At 46.6% G+C, this 20,389-nt stretch overlaps 1 protein-coding gene across 1 annotated transcript in view; it reads left to right on the forward strand.

Annotated features, from left to right (window-relative positions):
• LOC135202570 (zinc finger and SCAN domain-containing protein 12-like) overlaps positions 1 to 20,389 on the forward strand; it is a 110,286-nt gene that overhangs the window by 20,378 nt on the left and 69,519 nt on the right. The window lies entirely within an intron of this gene.

The raw sequence follows: 20,389 nt of genomic DNA on the forward strand, positions 1-20,389 counted from the left end.
CTTAATGAAGCGTCTGTGTGGATGGTAATTCCTGGTGGAAGGAACTGAAGGGGCACTGATACCGATAAGTTCTTGACTTTCGCCCACGGCCGAGTCGATTCCGTAGAATCAGAGGGACTGAGGATAATTTGTCCCTGGACCTGACATTTGCTCGTGAGCGCCAGATTCTGGTTAGGTCTTTCAGTTTGGCTTTTCATCAGGATGTTTGTCACCTGATGCAAACTGGAGTGAACCCAGGATCCTTTTCCTGAGTTCTTCTTGACGCCAGTTTGTGACTCAGAAATTGCTTGACTGACTTCGCTATTCTTTCCTCTTGGCTGATGGAATCGACAGAGTATGGGAGGATAGATTCCATTGAATGCCTAGCCACTGAAAGTTTGACTCTGGAGTGAGTCTTGACTTGGTCCTGTTTATCTTGAAGCCTAGATATTCCAGGAACTGAATCACTTTCAGTGTTGCTCTGTTGCATTCCTCGACTGTTGAAGCCCAGATCAACCAATCGTCGAGATACGCTACTACCATAACCCCTTGCGATCTTAGTTGTTGAACTACTACTTCCGCCAGCTTCGTGAACACCCTTGGTGCTACGTTGAGCCCGAAAAGGAACTACCTTGAAGGAGAATGTCTGGTCTCCTATCTTGAAGCCCAGATACGGACGGAAGTGTCTTGCAATAGGGATATGATAGTAAGCGTCTGTAAGATCGATAGAGGTGGTGACGGCCCCACGGGGAAGTAAGTCCGCACCTGCGAGATCGTGAGCATCTTGAACTTGTCGCAGCGAGAATGGCTAAGTTAAGCGGGACAAGTCTAAGATTACCCTTCTTTTTTGTGAGCCTTTCTTTGGCACGCTGAACAAGCGACCTTGAAATTTTAACCTGTTGACTCTCGCTATAGCTCCTTTCTGACGGAGATCCTCCGCATACTCCGTCAAGTTCCTTGGAAGGAAGTTGGCGGAAAGGTCTGGATGGGTGGGGGTGGGCTCGCTAACCAGCTCCAACCCAGGCCTTTTGACACAATGCTCTGAGCCCACTTGCTGAAGTTCCATCGGTGGCGAAAGTGAAACAGCCTCCCTCCTACCTGAAATTCCTCATTGGTTTTGGTAGCCTCCTCGGCCTCCCCTGAAATGTTTGCCTCTATTAAAGGGACCTCCCGATCCTCTCCCACGAAAGGCTCGCTTACCTCTGGCCCTCCCTTCACCCGAGCGGTCATACTTCTGGGAAGCTTGACCCTCGAAGACCTGATTGTAGGCTGGAGAGAGAGCGTAAGAGGTGGAGGGTTGAGGCTGAGGAGATAACATAAATCGGCTGCGATTGAGCCTTTGAGGTAGAGGGTTGGGCAGTTTGCACCAAGGGAACAGCCGGAACCTGCTGAGAAAAGCGTGGTTGCTTCTTCTGGTAGGGCTGGAAACGTCTGGGTTTCCTTTGAGTCTTACCCTTACCGGCTTGATCCTGTCGTCTTTTGGCCGTAAGACCCCAACGGTCTTTAAGGCTTTGGTTCAATCTCGTAGCCTCTGCTTGAACCTCCTTAACCATTGCTTCTGGGAAGAGGTCTGCTCCCCAGATGCTTGACGTAAGCAACTTATTCGGCTCGTGCCGAATTGTTGCTTCTTGTAGACATGCTTCCTACAATTCGTCCTAGCAGTGGCGAACTCAAACATATCCGACTGCACCGTTTGAGTCAAAGATTTGGTAAGAAGCTTAAAGAGTGGCTCCGATCCATAGGCAATGGTAGCCACCTCGGTCATAGCCATGGAATTAATGGATCTAGCTAACCGCGATTTGGAATCGAATTCCGCCTGAATAAGGCTATCGGGAAGCCTAGGTAGCTTCTCACCAAACTGCTCCATAGCACAGTCTGGTTTGAGTTTGCCAGCTGAGAGAAGGTGGGCGGCAAATCTTCCCACAATTCACCGGCTGAAGGAAGTAAAGGAGACGTAGGATCTGCTTCCTTCAACTGAGGCATGGAATCCCCCTTCTGGCTGCTGGAATGGTGGTTGTCGCGATCTTTGTCAAGAAAGGGAGCGGGGTACTCTCTTCCATCGTAAAGATCGTAAACGGACTCTTAAAAGGTTGGATTTTCGTGTTGGAACAATCCATGTCCTCTAGTACACCTGAGCCATTCTCTCTGAGCCTGGTCTCGTGAATAGAGGACTGTCTCCTTTGGTACCTTATCGTCCCCGAGTCATGGCTGAGGCGGTGAGCCTGCGTAGCCGATGAACGGAGGCTGAAGGTCTCCGGGTAGAACTCGAAGTCTTCAATCCTCCGAGTTCCACATTCCGGATAGAGATAAGCCCTTCCTGGAAGGGGGCGTATGACGCGACTCTCCAAGGGTTGTTCATTGAGAACGGAGGTAGAGAGTCATACGGGGGTAATTGGCTCCACCTGTGCTGAAAGATGAGGAGAGCTAGTGGAGCTTGGCTAAGTCCGGCTATAATGTTGTCCTGAGAGGTGATCCTATCAGACAACCGGGAGATCATTTGTTCCATGCTGTTCTTCAGAGAACCAACCAGATCGCCCACTTGTTGCAACAGACCAGCGTTGGAGTCCAAAGCCGGAGCTGCTGCGGAGGTGGAAGGGTGGCTCTGAACCGGAACCAAAGGAAGCGGAACTGACGACTCCGCTGGAGTATGAGATCTCTCCCTGGAGGATTTACTCCTAGAGGACTTAGAGCCGGACCCAGAAGCCTTAGATCTCACTGCTCCGGGATTCCTAGCCGGAGACTTACGAGAGGAAGATGACGCCGACGCCGACTTTTTAGACGACGACGACGTCTTCGTCAAGGTTTTCATTGCTTGACCTTTGACCTTGGGTCTAACGGAAGCGTCAGGAGAAGTATAAAGTTCATTACCCGTAAAGCCTTGGAAGGATGGAGAGGTTGCAGGGGTTAGAAGATCCAGTAGCACCCAAGGGCATCCCTTGGGTGTCCAACGTACTTACCTCGACCAACAGGTCGTCTACACCTACCATAGGTTCAACATTAATATCAAGCGTCGCGACTTCCGAGGAGATGTCCTGGCCTTGGTCCGTCAACGAGGCAGCCAGCTGTTGCTGGATGAAAGCGATAGTCGGGGCCGCCTCTGCTGGGTCGACGTAGCCTGTAGCCTTGCCTCCGGGGAAGATTAGTACCGCCAACTTCTTCTCAAGAATGTAGGGCATACCCTTGGCGGCGTTCTTCCCAAAGCCGCCGACCCAGGCCCGCAGGGTTGCCAGTGCGGTATCCCTTACAGCCGGAGCCTGGAAGAGAGGGTATTGATTAGATTTTAAGATTAAACTTAAAACTAAAACCAATTTAAAAGCTTAACTTAAAATTATAGGGGCTACAAAACCCCATGAATTTTATCTTAAGTTAGGGATTAATGTAAAAACTTAAGCACTATAACAAATGAAGACCAGTTAACGGAGTTGGAATACTTACCCCGTCTAAGAGCTGGCTCACCAGGTCATAACAGATGGTACACGTCTCGTGGTACCAGACCTGGAAGTCCCCGTGCGGAGTCGCGCATGGAGCATGGGACCGGCAAACTTCATGTCCACATGGGTCCCTTGAAGTGTGGCGGCGCATCCCCCCTGGATGCTCACAGTTGGTGGTCTGTAAGTGAAAAGACACATGAGTATCTTAAAGACTCCCACTTACAGGCTAAAGGACAGAGGAACTCCGTTGCATGCCGGAGCTCGGAAAAAAATTGGGCATAACCCCTCCCTTATCGCCTGAATAGGCTATAACCCCGGAGAGATCCGGTGAAACAGGAAAGGGAGGGGGGATGGTTTAAGGTAGCTTAAGATAAACTTAATAGTTTAACGAAATAGATCTTAAACCTATAAGACTCGAACGTACCGGACTAAGTCCAGTGCGTGGCGGAGTGTCGTAACTCAGCGAGACGGAGTGGTTAGAGGGACCAACTGTCTGCCCCGGTCCACCCTGCTGGGTGGACTAGCACCTTTCCGCTGGATGCCAGGTCTCCGGTAGTAAAGGAGCCCTAGTAAGGTGGGAAAGAGCGAGAGGACATACAGACTCGGGCTAGCAACGGAGCGACGGAGTAGCAACGGAGGGGGGAAAGGCCAGTCCCCCCCAACCTTACCATCCGGCCGAACCGAGAAGCCGGAGAGGTCGAGTCCAGTCCTGGGTTCTGTTCCGTCCCTCTACTCCCTCCCCAGCATGGGGGGAGAGAGGGGAGCGGGCTCGGGTATGCGGAGCGAGCATGGGCAGACCGACCCACCCCCCCCGACTCTAGGATGGGAAGAGCGGGAGGGGGGGGAAGGTGGCTGGACAGGCGTCCCCTGGCTGTCCCGTGATCACGTAGTGACCATGGGGCGGTAAGTACAAAACAATGGACAACATAGCCTAGAAACATAACCAGCTGATCAGAGAGATGCTATCGGGAAGCAACCGAACTGAAAAGAGCGGTAGCAAATAAAGCCCATGGGCCCACACCTAGGCTAAACAAAGCCAGACGCCTAACTAACCTAAAACAAATAACATAAAATAAATCAAATGAATAATATGAAAGAAAGAAAACAAAATAGTAGGAGAAAAAATCCAGGAGTGTACGATTAACCCGAAGGAAAGTCTACCACTCAAAGCTAGCCGAGGCCGATACTAAGAGCCGTGGCTAGGGTCTGGATGGAAGGAGCCTACATAAGGTAAACGACATGCATGCATGACAAAACCGTGTAGACCGTACCCTAAACAAGCGGATGATTAAAATAGAGCGTACTTTGGGTAGGGGATGTTCTGGGTATGGGCGACCAAGAACGAACCCACCACGAGGCAGAACATGCTGCCATGCTTCCGACCTAGAGTTCGTATTTATACCTAAAAAACGGCAAATACGGGCTCAGGGCCGGAAAAAACCAAATAGCAATAAACACTGAGTACTTAACTTAGCTGCTGCGATGGCTGCACGCTCCATGATAAAGAAATCCAAAGAAAAGGGCACAAAAAACACAGAGTAAAACAGGGGCACGTGTGTATCGTGTGCGCTAACTGAAAAGGATGGCCACCAGAGGCGCAGCAGTCGGCAGCATGGGATGGAGTAGTAGTAGTTGCTGCCCACTCTGTGGGTCGGCTCTCCTCTTGTGGGGATTTTGTAGTGGGAGATTTCTATTGGCATTCGGCTCGTGGTAGTGGTCTCACTCGCCATAGTGTTCATACCGACACCCTCTTGGAGGGTGAGCGAGTCAGTTGTACTGACCTTTTTCTTTATTTATTTATTCTCTGGTATGTGTTAGTACATTTACCCTAGAAATAATAGATTAAAGGATATTTCGCGCAGCGACACGAGCTGAGCCCAGAAATGATATTGTTATGATACAATAAAGTTTGTTCATACTTACCTGGCAGATATATATAATCAAAGTGACCACCCACCTCCCCTCAGGAGACAGTGGCACTAGAAAATCTGAATAGAAAATGGGAATGGTTCCTGATACCTGCCTCCCAGCGGCAGGAATGGGTACTAACCACTTGGCCTCACACTACGTGTGTCGTAAGTTTTGAAATTCTGTCGGACTTCGGAGAATACAGCTATATATATATCTGCCAGGTAAATATGAACAAACTTTATTGTATCATAACAATATCATGTTTTGGTTGATGGCGGTTTTCGCTTATCCGCACACCCCTGGGAACGGAACCCCCGCCGATAACCAGGACTGCCTGTACAGTTAAAATATTGGTGTTTAGTATATTTAAACTTCAGTACAGCATAACACTCTATCTCATTGTCTTAAATTCTGGTAGCAGTCAAATGTAATAAAATATCAAAGTTAAGGTAGGATAATTTATTTAGGTAAAGTATTTACCTAGATTCTGGAAAAAAAATGTGGAAATTGTTTTTTAGGATTTTGTATTTTAACAAATAAAATTACAGTAAAAAAGGGATTTTGACGAAGGAAAAATCTATTTCTGGGCAAGGGCCCGTGTCGCCCAGTGAAATGTCCCTTTAGCACACATTTCTAAGGTAAAATATTGCTATAATACAGGCAGTCCCCGGGTTACGACGGGGGTTCCGTTCTTGAGACTCGTCGTAAGCCGGAACGACGCTTGGAAATATGTCTTAAACTAATAAAAAGTTATAAAAACCTTACTTGTAATCCTTTGGTTACACTACATGTTGTTTCCTGTAGTTTTATGTACAACCTGGAGGTATTTTCATAAAAGAATGCTGGTTCTTGAAGGTAAAAACTATTGTAATCCTCTGGTGACACTACATTCTTGAAGTTTTATGTACAACCTGGAGTGATTTTGCCAAATCTTGAGGGCTACAAGAACAGCTGATTACTATTTACGTATCATATAGACTAATTAAAGTAAACGTATCTTTAAATAGGCTTATATATTTAGTATCAACAAAACATTTCCTGCCAGAGGACCGGTTTAATTGAAACGAACACTTCTTTATGTCCTATCTGTTTCAGAAATAAACGTTACGTCAATCCCCAGACCATTGTTGCCAAGGCGTCTCTCTCTCTCTCTCTCTCTCTCTCTCTCTCTCTCTCTCCTCTCTCTCTCTCTCTCTCTCTCTCTCTGATCAAATTACACTGGAACCTTAATTGACATACGATTGCCCTAATATACGAATGTTTTGAGATACAACAGAAAATTTGCGAAAATATAAGCTTTGATATGCAACGATATTGAGATACGATTTTTGCGATGAGTGTTTTAGTTGTATAGGCGACCGATAAATGGCGTTCAGTCTGTTTGTTTGTTGTGCTGCATGTTAAACACGTCGTTGTTTAGTTCGTTGTATTTGCGCCTATTTTTCGTGTTATTTTGTCTATTTTATTATTAACCATGGGTCTCAAAGCTAAAGACAGAGCAGGTGATAAGAAAAAACCCAAGAAAATGATTTCGATGGAAGCAAAATATGAAATTATAGCAAAGCATCGTCGATTTGGCAAACGAGTATGGTCGAAATCCTTCTACAATATCCACCATCATCAAGCAGAAGGAAGCTATAAAAACCTTCCAAAGGCATCACCATTATTTCTAAACTACGAACTGATTAAAAAATAAATAAAAATTAGTTTAGCAATGTTATTTCATTTGTGTTTATTACGTAGTTATTAGTGTACATACGTAAATAAAAAGAGAACAAATCGTTCCCTGCCACCCTTCCCAACCTCCTCCCCCCTGCTGGCCTCACGTCATCTTTCGTTGTGGTAAGTAAAATTCCTTTTTTTTTTTTTAATTGATTTTATTAACATTTATTATCATTTATCACATTGCTATGTTATTTTATCATTATGTGTGTTATTACTCGTTTATTTGTGTATAAATTGTGTATATATTATATGTAATTTAGCTGTGTTTAGGTGTGGTTTCATAGCGCTAGAACGGATTAATACATATTACATTATTTTAAATGGGAAAAAATGCTTTGAGATACAACTGTTTTGATATACGACGATGGTAACGGAACAAATTAAATTCGTATGCCAAGGTTCCAGTTACTGGATAATGTCTCTCTTTGGATACTTCGATTTTGCCAAATCTTGAGGGCTACAAGAACAGTTGATTACTATTTACGTATCATATAGACTAATTAAAGTAAACGTACCTTTAAATAGGCTTATATTATTAGTATCGACAAAACATTTACTGGCATGAGTCAGAGGCCGTTTAATGAAACGAACACTTCTCTGTCCTTAACTCGGAGCGTCGGAAGACGCCTCTCTCTCTCTCTCTCTCTCTCTCATCTCTCTCTCTCTCCTCTCTCTCTCTCTCTCTCTCTCTCTCTCTCTCTCTGATCAAATTACTGGATAATGTCTCTCTTTGGATACTTGGAATTTGCGTTGTAATCTAACCAGAAACTTCATTTTGTTATTATTACTGGAAACAAGCAATGATTTTTTCATTATTTGCGCTTTTGGACTGTTATATGTAAACTTTGCACACCACAAGCTAGTATGTATTCATTCGCGCTCGGAACTAGTTCCGCATATGAGGCGTCACTAAAAAACATAGAAAAATACGACATAAAAAGTGTCGAAAATCATCATAACCTCAAAATTTTTGTTGTAATCTAACCAGAAACTTATTTTTATGCATGACACTTACCTGGCAGGTATATATATAGCTTATCCTCTTGACGCACTGGCAGAATTTCAAAACTCGCGGCAACCGCTAGTACACTGGTAGTTCAGGTGATGGCCACCCCGTTCCCGTGGCGCTGGTAACTTGAACTATTCCCGTTTTCCTCAGATTTTCTCTGCCAGCCGAACCGGCAACATCGTTGTTGGTTCTCTGTTAGAATTTCCTGCTCGTTGACTGACTTTTTGGATATTGGTATCGTATTCACGAAGTTAGTGGCAATCGCATTTTGTTTGGATTTTGGTTTAGTATGTCTGATTCAGGAAGTATGTTTAGAGTTTGTGTGAAAGAAGGGTGTAAGGTGAGACTGCCAAAATCATCGGTAGATCCACATACTATTTGTAAGAAGTGTCGGGAGTTTGTATGTACGTGGGACAATAGGTGCAATGAATGTCAGTGTCTGAATGAGAAAGAGTGGAAGGCTCTTATGAAGTATGTTGAGAGATTAGAAAAAGATCGGGTTAGAAGATCTGTATCTAGGAGTGAGAGATCGGGATCTTCGAGTAAGCCTTTGAATGAATCTTTGCATGTGTCTTCTCCAGCTCATTCACATGTAGACGTAGCACCTTCCCCTCAGGTTTCTCCTGCGCCCGTTGCTGTATCTGAGGATACTACTGATCCACAAATCGTGAAAGTGTTCGCTGCCCTTGCGTCCAAGGGAGATCAAATTAAACGATTAACAGACAAAGTGGAAGTGTTTGGTGACAGTGTTGTGGAGGGGGCGCCTGATCGTCCCTCTCGTGCTCCTAGACCGAGACCTCTGTCAAGCTCCCAGACCCAAGGGAGAAGGCATGTCGACAGTCGAAAGGAGGCGAGAGGGGTTGACTCGCGATCAGTCGTCCCTTCAGGCAGTCCTGTTGTTACGTCCCAGGCTGCTGCAGTACGCCATAGAAAAGGCGATACTGGGAAGTGCCGTTATTCTTCGGATAGTTCGGCCTCAGGAAGGAGTAGGCGTTTCGCGGAAGTATCGTGTCCTCTCAAGAGGTCATACTTTCCGTCCTCATCACAGGATGAAAGGGCTGTTGACCAAGAAGGGTGGAGTAGCCCTGAGATTTTTTCATCGGAGGATGAAGAAATTATCCCTTATCAAAAGGCAAGAGGATTTCTCGTCAGTTTGGAACAGTTTTTTTTTTCGAGCGGTGCGGTGAGAGGTGTTTCTCCGCTTAGAGGAACTCCTCTGCGGTAGACTGGCAGGTTCGCGTTCGCCTCTCCGTGTTAGCCCGGTGCGTCCTCGATATACCGCATCATCAAGGAGTCGCGTAACGGAAGCGAGATGAAGGAAGTTCTGTGGGACATGCAGGAGAGATTGGCAGTGATTGTTCAATCATGGGAGAAGCCCGAACAACCTTCGGTTAGACGTAAGGGAACTCGTCCTCTCCCGTTAAGTCCTCCAAGAGGACGCAGGACGTGCAGCGCAAGCCAGGACGCAGTGCATCCCTTAAGAAGGACGAAGCAGTGCAGGACGCAGGACGCAAGAGGAAGAGTGATGGACGCATGGTGGACGCATACGTTCAGGAGGACGCAGGACGCAGGCGGCAGCAAGTCGAAACTTTTTCTCGACAAGGAAGAGAGGAGTTTTATAAGGAGACAGCGCCGCATTCGCTCTCTAAGCAGGCTCTGCATAAGGAGTCCGCTTTGGAGAGTCATCAGGATCTTGGTTTTCAAGATATTTCTTCGCAGGAGGAAGAATTTGTGGAGAGTGCGGGGAATTGGAGAGGACAAGAATGTGGAAGCTCCTTCTTCGGACTACAAGAGGCTAACAGAGTGCCTTCTTTCTTTGTTTGAAGGAGATTTTCAACCTTCAGGCCCGCCATCGCCCTTGTCGCAATTTTCGAAGACGAAGACAGCCAAGAAATCGTCTTTTTTGAAAATGACTTTGTCTATTTCGGCCAAGAAAGCCCTTCAACGCGTAAATGAGTGGTTGAAAGGAAGAAGAGAGAGTCGGGAAGACTTCTTTTGCCTTTCCTCCGGCCAAGTTGGCTTCGAAGTCTGGTGTTTTGGTATGCTACGGGGGAAAGTCTTGCCTGGGAGTTCCTGCCTCCTCCCAGGGAGACTTTTCCAACATAGTGGACAGCTCCCGTAGACATGCTTTACATTCAGCCAAAGTGTGGTGGACTTCGTCAGAGTTCGACCATTTACTCAAAGGTATCTATCGGACTTTTGAGGTGTTTAATTTCTTGACTGGTCGTTGGGGGGCCCTGGCTCGGACTTCGGAGATGGAAGATTCGTCAGAATCCGAGTTGTCGAGAAGTATCATGTCCTGTATGGATAAAGCCTTGAGAGATGGAGCTAATGAATTGGCTTCACTTTTTACAGCAGGCGTCTTGAAGAAAAGACATCTCTTGTGCTCGTTCGCTGCTAAAGGAGTGTCGAACGCGCAAAAGTCGGAGTTGATGTTCTCTCCGCTTTCAGGACAGCTCTTCCCTCAGGATATCATTAAGGACATCTCGCTCTCCCTCACTCAGAAGGCTACTCAAGATCTTCTTACGTCCTCTGTAAGGAAGTATTTACCTTCTAATGTAATGAAGAAGACCCCGAAGGATACAAAGACATCACAGCAGCCCTTTCGGGGTAGGACTTTTTCCCGACCAGCATTTAGAGGGAAAAGAGTTCCAACCAAAAGAGGTTCCAAAACCTCAACCAAGCAATGAGTCAGAAGTCCTCCAGACTTGTGTGGGGGCCAGACTTTTAGACTTCTGGGAAGTCTGGCAAAGCAAAGGAGCGGATCCTTGGTCTGTAAAGGTAGCGAAGGAAGGGTACAAGATCCCCTTTCTCAAGAAACCACCTCTCGCTACAGCTCCGAGAGCCCTAGGGGCTCATTACATCGATTTAGAGAAGAGAGAGGCTCTTTGGCATCAGGTTGTCAGCATGTTTTAGAAAAGGGGGCCATAGAACCGGTTCTGGATCACGAATCCCCAGGTTTTTACAACCGTCTGTTTCTAGTACCGAAGTCATCAGGAGGTTGGAGGCCAGTACTGGACGTAAGCCAGCTAAACTTGTTCGTAGAAAAGACCAAGTTTACGATGGAGACGAACGATTCAGTACTGGCAGCGGTACGACCAGGGGACTGGATGGTAACGCTGGACCTTCAGGATGCGTACTTCCATATTCCGATTCACCCAAGGTCCAGGAAATATTTGAGATTCGTGATCCAGGACAGGATTTATCAATTCAAAGCCCTTTGTTTCGGTCTGTGCACGGCTCCTCAAATTTTTTTTCAAGAATGATGTTGAATGTGGCGAAGTGGCTTCATTTGTCAGGAGTCAGAGTCTCTCTCTACCTCGACGATTGGCTCATAAGAGCACAATCAAAACAGGCAATGTCTGGAGGACACGAACATCACATTGGAGTTAACTCAGCAACTGGGTCTGATGGTAAACCTGAAAAAGTCACGGTTGATCCCCTCTCAGGAGCTAGTTTATTTGGGGATTCTGATATCCTCAGTGACTTTTCGGGCTTTTCCGTCACCCGAAAGGCAGACCATGTGCCTGCGGAAAGTGCAAGAATTCCTATTGAAAGACCAATGCTCGGCGAGAGAGTGGATGAGCCTGCTGGGACTCTCTTCGTTAGAGCGGTTCATTTCACTAGGGAGACTTCACATGAGGCCCTTATAGTTCTTTCTGAACGAAGTCTGGCCAAGAAGATCGCAACCAGATTCCTTCCGGTTTCCAATTCCTTCAAAGATAAAGGAGGAATTAAAGTGGTGGCTAGTTCCGGGGAGGTTGTCAGAGGGTACGTCACTCCAGCAGAGGAACCCAGACCGGATATTATTTTTTCCGACGCGTCAGACAGCAGGCCTGGGGAGCGACGCTGGGCCCTCGGGAGGAGTCAGGCCTTTGGAACGAAGAAGAAAAGGCATGGCACATAAACAGGAAGGAACTGATGGCGATCTTCTTGGCTCTGAAAGCGTTCAGACCGTGGATCAGCGGCAAAGTGGTGCAGATCAACGCGGACAATACCACAGCTCTGGCATATATACGAAAAACAAGGAGGAACCCACTCGTTGTCCCTTTGCAACTTGGCGAAGGAGATTCTTCTGTGGTCGCAGAGAGAAAACGTCACCCTGCTCACCAGGTTCATTCAAGGAGAGAAGAACGTCAGAGCGGATCTGTTGAGCATGGGACGGACAAGTGCTTTCCACGGAGTGGATGTTGCATCTTCAAGTATGCCAGAGACTGTGGAAGCTCTGGGGCACTCCAGTAGTGGATCTTTTCGCTACCGCAGCGACGAAGAGGTTACCGAACTATTGTTCTCCAATCCCGGACCCTCTTGCAGTCGCAGTCGATGCCTTTCTACTAGATTGGACGGGTCTAGATGCGTACGCTTTTCCCCCGTTCAAGATTTTAGGAAAGGTAATGAAAAAATTCAGGGAAAGTCGAGGAACAAGGCTAACTCTGATAGCCCCATACTGGCTGGCCCAAACGTGGTTCACAGAGGTACTGGAATGGACAGTGGATTTCTCCGAGAAGTCTACCCACGAGAGTAGATCTTCTCAAACAACCCCACTTCGACAGGTTCCACAAGAACACCCTCGCTCTGGGTCTGACTGCATTCAGACTATCGAAAGACTTGTCAGAGCGAGGGGGTTTTCTAGAGAAGCAGCGAAGGCAGTTGCAAGAGCACGAAGGCCATCACTATCAAAAGTGTACCAGTCCGAAGTGGGAGAACTTCCGTAAATGGTGTAAGAATCGGAAGATTTCTTCATCCAGTACCTCTGTGACACAAATTGCAGATTTCCTTCTATAACCTGAAGAAGGAACTGGGTTTGGCTAATCAGACAATTAAAGGCTATAAGTGTATGTGTCTGCAGTGTTTAGACACAGAGGTTTAGATCTGTCCAACGACGCAGATCTTAGAGATCTTCTCAGATTTTTTATACAAAGAAGGATCGACTTTGCAGAACTCCTTCTTGGAATTTGGATGTCGTTCTCAAATTCTTGGAGACAATAGGTTTGAACCTATGGGCAGTTCGTCTTTGCGAGAGCTAACGAAGAAGACTATTTTCTTAGTAGCCTTAGCTACAGCTAAAAGGATTAGCGAGCTGCAAGCTATTGACAAGCAAGTAGGTTGGAAGCACAACAAAGCAGTTTGTTCTTTTCAACAGGAGTTCTTAGCAAAGAATGAGAATCCTTCGCATCCGTGGCCAAGATCATTTGAGATTGAAGGACTGGCTGATCTAGTAGGTCAAGAACAAGAAAGGATTTCTTTGCCCAGTAAGAGCATTACGTTTTTACGTAGAAAGAACAAGAAGCATTAGGGGAACTTCATGTTCTCTGTGGTGCTCTGTTAAAGATCCTACTAGACCTATGTCTAAAAACGCAATGGCTTTCTTTGTAAGAGAAGTCATTAAAGAAGCTCCTTTACTTTGTCAGGAAGAATGCTTCGGCTTGATTAAAGTTAAAGCTCATGAGGTGAGAGCAGTAGCTACGTCCTTAGCATTCAGGAAAAATTTAGCCCTCAAGGACATTATAGATTCGACGTTTTGGAGACAAAACTCTGTGTTTGCCTCTCATTACCTTAGAGACGTGAAGACAACTTTTGATAATTGTCAAACGTTAGGCCCGTATGTATCCTCAGGTACAGTACTGGGCAAAGGAGTTTCCACCCCATAACCTAATAACATGCTAGGTTTTTATTTTAATTAGGTTATAGTGTTTTTTATGGTTGTCTGAGAAGGTTAATACCAGCTCAGTTTTTTTTGGTTAGTGGTTATTATTGTATGTGTGTGTGGTTCAGGTGACTAACTTTCCTAGCATGAATGCCCGTGGTAAATGAGGGCTAGGGTTCTCTGTCAGCAGATTGGTCATGTCCAGTTGTCAGACCCTTGTTGTTAGCTTTCTCAACAAACAGGTCACATCCTAGTTGAGAGCTACTAAGGTTTAGCAGGCTAAGAGGCAGGACCTACGAAGTCAGCTACCTTAGCAGGTAAGGAACTTAATAAATAATTTTAAAAATTTAGTTAATTTTTGAATTATGACGATGTTGCTGTCTATGACCCACCTCCAAATGTGTCAATCAGCTATATATATACCTGCCAGGTAAGTGTCATGCATAAAAATGATATTGTTATGATACAATAAAGTTTTATGCATACTTACCTGGCAGGTTATATAATTAAATTCCACCCAAATCCCAACCTCCTCTAGGAGACAGGGTTCAGAGAAAATCTGAGGAAAACGGGAATAGTTCCAAGTACCAGCGCCACGGGAACGGGGTGGCCATCACCTGAACTACCAGTGTACTAGCGGTTGCCGCGAGTTTTGAAATTCTGCCAGTGCGTCAAGAGGATAAGCTATATATATACCTGCCAGGTAAGTATGCATAAAACTTTATTGTATCATAACAATATCATTTTTATTAATATACTGTGCTAAACTATAAAGGATTTTTATCATAGTATGCGTTTTTTAAAAGCATCGTTAACTCGGAGCGTCGCAAGCGTCAGCGTCGTAACCTTGGAACAAGCGTCGTAACCCAGGACGGATTTTTCCATTGAATATTTAAGAAAAAGCGTCGTAACCTCGGAACGTCGTAAGCCGGAACCGTCGTAACCCGGGGACCGCCTGTACCAGAGAAAAAAGCTAATATGGAAATGCCAGAATATTCTGGCTCGCTCACCTTATTTTAAGGTGTCGGTATGGTTTCTGGGGCGAGTGAAACCACTAGCAGAGGTCCTTTGTCATTTAGATTCATCCTTCTTCAAAATCCCTCAACTATAGAGGGGCCGACCTAAGGCCCACTCCTCGCTACCGTTACGGCTAGCGCCTCTGACGTCATTCCTGCAGATAGCACCCAAGCTTGGGCCAAAAAGGGGGGGGTAACATAAAAGGGTGGGATTTCACTGGGCGACAGGGGCCCTTGCCCAGAAATAGATTTTTCCTTCATCAAAATCCCTTTTCTGGCCTCAGCCCGTGTTGCTAAATGAAATAGTACCAGAGAAATGGCCACATAAGCTTGGAATAAGGAAGCACACAAGGAATATGTAGGAAAATTAAAAACAATTAAGGTTAATTGCTATAATCTAAGAATAAAGTTACAAAGTGAGTAACAAAAGGGCAATTGGAACCTTAATAGTAAAGTAAATACAAATTAATTCATACTTAATACTAAACAGTAAGGTTAACTTAAACTGTGACTAATCCTAGGAACAAAACAAGAGAAAACATCACAATATATACAACATGTGGCATCCAAGGTACAATAAGGCTACATGGTGGCTGAGCCACGGCAAGAATGTCAGCGAGGCAGGTAGAAAGGAGAGATCTAGATTAAACTACTTAATACTACTCAAGCAGTGTCAGGAGAAACTGTGTTTCCCGCTGCCACTGCTGGAAATGTAAGGGCTTCTAAGGACTTAAGATAATGGCGTTTAAATACTGTCGGAGATTTCCAGCCGGTGTACTTCTTCAGATCATCAAAATTCTTATGCTGAAAGTAATTGATAGAGGTAGCTACTGCTCTAATATCATGTACCCGAGGGAAAGATTCCGGGTTGGCTTGCTTAATAAAGTATACGATTTGCTGCCTGATTCCTTTTAAGGAAATGGTGCCTCTCTTTTCCCTAACAAATAGAGGGCCTGAGGACCTTAGGGCAGTTCAATTTAGGTATGCTCTCAGGGTAGCAACTGGACATAAGGACGGGTCCTGTGAAAGTGGGAGAATTTTCCATGGGGTCCACCTATCCAGTGGGTCCTCATTCTTAGCTAGAAATTGACGATCTGGGGAAAGTAACACTTCTCCTGAAGGGAGAAACTCTATGTGACCAGAATCTCTAGATAGAGCCGACAGTTCAGATACCCTGGCTCTTGAGGCCAGACTTAATAGGAATAATATTTTCCTCAGGAGGGGTAAAAAGTCACATGAGTCATTATTAGTGTCCGAGGCCAATTTAAGGACATCATTCAAGAACCATGACACAGACTTGGGCCTCTCGGATGGTCTGAGTCTAGCGCAGGCCTTAGGAATAGATGAAAAATAAGTCTGTCAGATCTATTTTGAATCCAAACTGGAAGATTTTCTTAAGTGCAGACTTAGTAGTAGTAATAGTACTAGCTGCTAAACCTTTCTCAAACAGTGTCCTGAAAAAGGATATGGCCAGATTGGTTGTCATGGTTTGTGTATCAGAATTCCTCTGGAATACAGCCAGTTTTTTAACTGGTGAGTCGTATTGACGTAGGGTCGATTCCCGTTTATCAGATTCTAAGAATTAGATATTCTTAGGGTCGATATTGGCATCTCTTTGTGCCGCAAACTTCATGAAGTCCATAAAGTTAGGGCTTTCTGAATTCCTGAGGAAGCGAACACAGTCCTCGTTTGTACTAGTTGTGATAGTTTGGGATTGGGAATCCGTTGAGTTCAGAGTCCCAATTCCAGTAGAAGTGGGAACCAGTTGCTCTTGGGCCAATTGGGGGGCTATTAGAGCAATGTGTCCCTTGAACGTCCTGAGCTTGTTCAGAACCTTGAAAAGAAGAGTCACTGGAGGAAAGAGGTAAATCCTCTTCCACTGATTCCAGTCTATAGCCATGGCGTCCGTGGCTTAGGCCAGAGGGTCCAGGTTGGGGGGCACGTAACAAGGGAGTTTGTGATTCGACTCGGTGGCGAAGAGATCTACCTGAAGCCCTGGGACTCGATGGCAGACCCAACTGAATGACTGCCTGTCCGCTACTTCGTTCCTTACACCCGCTAGATGGGTGGCGAACAGGTGCCATTTGTTCTTGGCTGCCAGTGAAAATATGACTATCATGACATGGTTCATGTGGCTTGACTTGGAGCCTCCCCTGTTGATGCAGTGTACTACAACTGCACTGTCCAGCACTAGTTTGACATGAGATTTCTTGGCTGGATGAAGCTTTTTCAGGGTGAGGAACACTGCCATAGCTTCCAGTAGTACATTGATATGAAGCTGGCGGAATGGTAGGGACCAGGTTCCCTGTACCTTTTTGTACTGTAAGTATCCTCCCCAGCTGCTTAGTGATGCATCTGTGTGGATCACTAGGGCCGGCGGAGGGAACTGGAGCGGAATTGTCTTTGACAAATTCTTGATCTCCGTCCACGGGCGGAGTCTCTTTCGTAAGATCGCTGGGATAGGGGCTAGTTTGTCCCGGGATCTGTTGTTTGCTCTTGAGCGCCAAACGCGGTTTATGTCTTTCAGTTTGGCTTTTAGAAGAACATCCGTTACTGAAGCAAACTGGAGAGAGCCTAAGATTCTTTCTTGGTTCCTCCGGGACGTCTGCTTGTACTTGAGAAATTGCCTGGTTGCTTTGGCTATTTCTCTCCTCTTCAACGGCGGAATTGATAGTGTGAGAGAGTTCAAGTCCCACTGAATGCTTAACCACTGAAAGCGAGACTCCGGTGTTAGCCGGGACTTGGTCTTGTTTATCTGGAAGCCCAGATGTTCCAGAAACTGGATCACTTTGACCGTTGCTTTGTGGCATTCTTCGATGCTTGTGGCCCATACGAGCCAATCGTCCAGATAAGCTACTAGCATTATTCCTTGTGACCTCAGTTCTTGAACGACTGTCTCCGCCAGTTTTGTAAATATCCTGGGGGCTACATTGAGCCCGAATGGCATTACTTTGAAAGAGAATGCCTGGTTTCCTAGCCTGAAGCCTAGAAACAGGCGGAAGTGTCTTGCTACTGGAACATGATAGTAGGCATCTGTAAGATCTATAGAGGTGGTGATGGCCCCACGGGGAAGTAAGGTCCGCACCTGAGAAACGGTCAGCATTCGGAACTTGTCGCAACGAATGAATAAGTTCAGATGGGACAAGTCTAGAATTATTCTTCGTTTGTTTGAGCCTTTCTTTGGCACGCTGAACAAGCGACCTTGAAATTTTAAATGCTTGACTCTTGACACTACTCCTTTTTGAAGGAGTTCTTGAGAGTATTCTATCAATTCCGCTGTTGGTTGTTGATGAAAGGTTTTGGATGGGGGAGGACCTCTGAGCCAACTCCACCCTAGACCTTTGGACACAATGCTTTGGGCCCATTTGCTTTGAACCTCCATCGGTGAGGATTCTCACTGGTTCGAGGAGGGGGCGTGTCCCATGTCCTCCTCGGGAACCCTTACCTAGGTTAGAGGCTCTTCCGCTGCTCCGTTGGCAGAAGGCGCCTCTAGCCCTGCCAAACCTGTTGAAGGGCTGAAAGGACTGACCTTCGAAGACTGGGTTGAAAGCAGGGGAGACAGCATAGGAGGTCGAAGCCTGTGCCTGTTGAGGCGGTTGTGTTAGCAGCACAAACTGCTGTTGTGGCTGCGACTTGGAAGTGGAGGGTTGCGATACTTGTGATACCGGAACCGCCTATACTATAGCCTGCTGTTGAGGAGCCTGGAAATGCTGGAATTTCCTAAGCTTCTTTGATTTTGGGTTTGATGCAGCCGACTCCGATTTGTGTTTGCTGACCAAACCCCAGCGAACCCTTAGGCTCTGGTTGAACCTAACTGCCTCGCAGTGAACTTCGTTCACTACAGAGGCTGGGAAGAGGTCAGCGCCCCAAATGGATGAGGCTAAGAGCTTGTTAGGCTCATGTCGGATAGTGGCCTCCGCCAGTACATGTTTCCTACAATTTCGCCTAGCTATGACAAAATCATACAAGTCACATTGCATCGAGTAGAAAAGTGACTTTGCAATGATTTTGAATAGCGGCTCTTCTCCGTAGATTAGAGCCGATACTTCCGTCATTACTAGGGAATTGAGGGATCTGCACAGCCTCATCCTGGTGTCGTACTCAGTCTGGATGAGGTTGTCTGACAGCCTGGGTAATCTCTCGCTGAACTGAGAGATGGCGCAGTTCGGTTTCAGTTTACCCACTGAAAAGGTAGCCGGAAGATCTACCCAGTGATCGTCCGTTCCGGGGAGCAGGAGGGAGATTAGTTCTGTCTCCCGGAGCTGTGGCATAGGTTCGTCCTTCATTGCGGCTTGCAGGGTCAGTTCCGCTACCTTCGATGTGAACGGGATGGGAGTCTCCTCGTCCACAGTGAAGATCGTGAGAGGACTTTTGAAGGCGGTAACCTTGGTATTGGTACATTGCTACTCCTCTAGGTTACGTAGCCATTCCCGTTGTGCGTAATCCCGAGAGAGAATTACAGTTTCTTTCGGGACCATAGCCAATGAAAGGGGGCTGTAATCCTTGCGGAGGAAACTCGAAGTCCTCAATCCTTCGAGTTCCGCTGCCCTCAATCGTTAGCATGCAGTCTACGTAGGGAGTGTAGGAAGCAATTCTCCAGGGGTTGTTTGCTGTAAATGTGGGAAGGGTAGACGAATCCGGCATGACTTGAGCTACCATGCCAGGGTGTGGAAGTCCTTTCGCTGAGTTCTCGCGGAGCCCTGCGATGAGGTTCTCCTGGGTAACCAGCCTATCCGAGATAGCTCGGATAGACTGCCCTGACTCCTCTAGAGAAGATGAGAGTTGCACAAACATCTCCTGGAACTTGGTTTGAACCAAGTTCCCGACCAAACTACCCATCTGCTGCATAATATTGGCAGAGATATTAGCAGAGAAGGTGTCTGGGTCGAAAGGGAAGGTACCTTCTCCTTAGGAATCCTGGGTCTGGCTCCCTTGGAGGTTGAAGGCTCAGGGTCGGAGGGGAAGAGCTGAGCCTTGTCCTTAGAAAACTTGGACTTCGAACTCTTAGAGTAAGATGCCAGTTTAGCCTTGTCCGCTCCGGGATGGTGAGCCGAAGACTTACGGGCAAGGCTAAAATCTGACTTCTTCGACAGCGACTTCTGAAGCGATTTAAAGTCACGCTTACCTTTGACTTTAGGGATCACCAGGATGGACTTCGGTCTGACCGACTGAATACCCCTGGTGAATCCCTGGAAAGAAGTAGAAGTAGCAGGAGAAGAAGCTCTAGATGGGCTCAAGGAAAACCCTTGAGCCCCTACAGAACCTGCCTCACTTACATCCTTGCCTGCGCCCTCCACCGTCATGGGCTCGAGGTCCAGGTCCAGTGCAGCTACTTCTTGGACGACCTCCTGTGTCATCGCCTCCTCTGAAGTCTGAGCCACTTGCTCCTGGATGGCAGCAATCAGGGGAGCTGCCAGCTCCGGGTCCACATAAGAGGCACTCTTCCCGCCAGGGGAGATGAGGGTGGCCATCTCCTTAGATAGAGTGTAGGGTTGGCCCTTGGTCACGTTGCGGCCAAACCCACCAACCCAGGCCTTCAGGGTGGAAAGGGCGGACTCCCGGATCGCTTGGGTGCCCTGAAAGAGAGTGTTAGTATTAATACTTAAGGCTACTTCAGATTAAACTATAACATAAGTTGATTGATATATCACGGATCATATTGGTCACTGAA

This window comes from Macrobrachium nipponense, chromosome 30 (genome assembly GCF_015104395.2).
Source record: "Macrobrachium nipponense isolate FS-2020 chromosome 30, ASM1510439v2, whole genome shotgun sequence".
NCBI classification, from domain to species: domain Eukaryota; kingdom Metazoa; phylum Arthropoda; class Malacostraca; order Decapoda; family Palaemonidae; genus Macrobrachium; species Macrobrachium nipponense.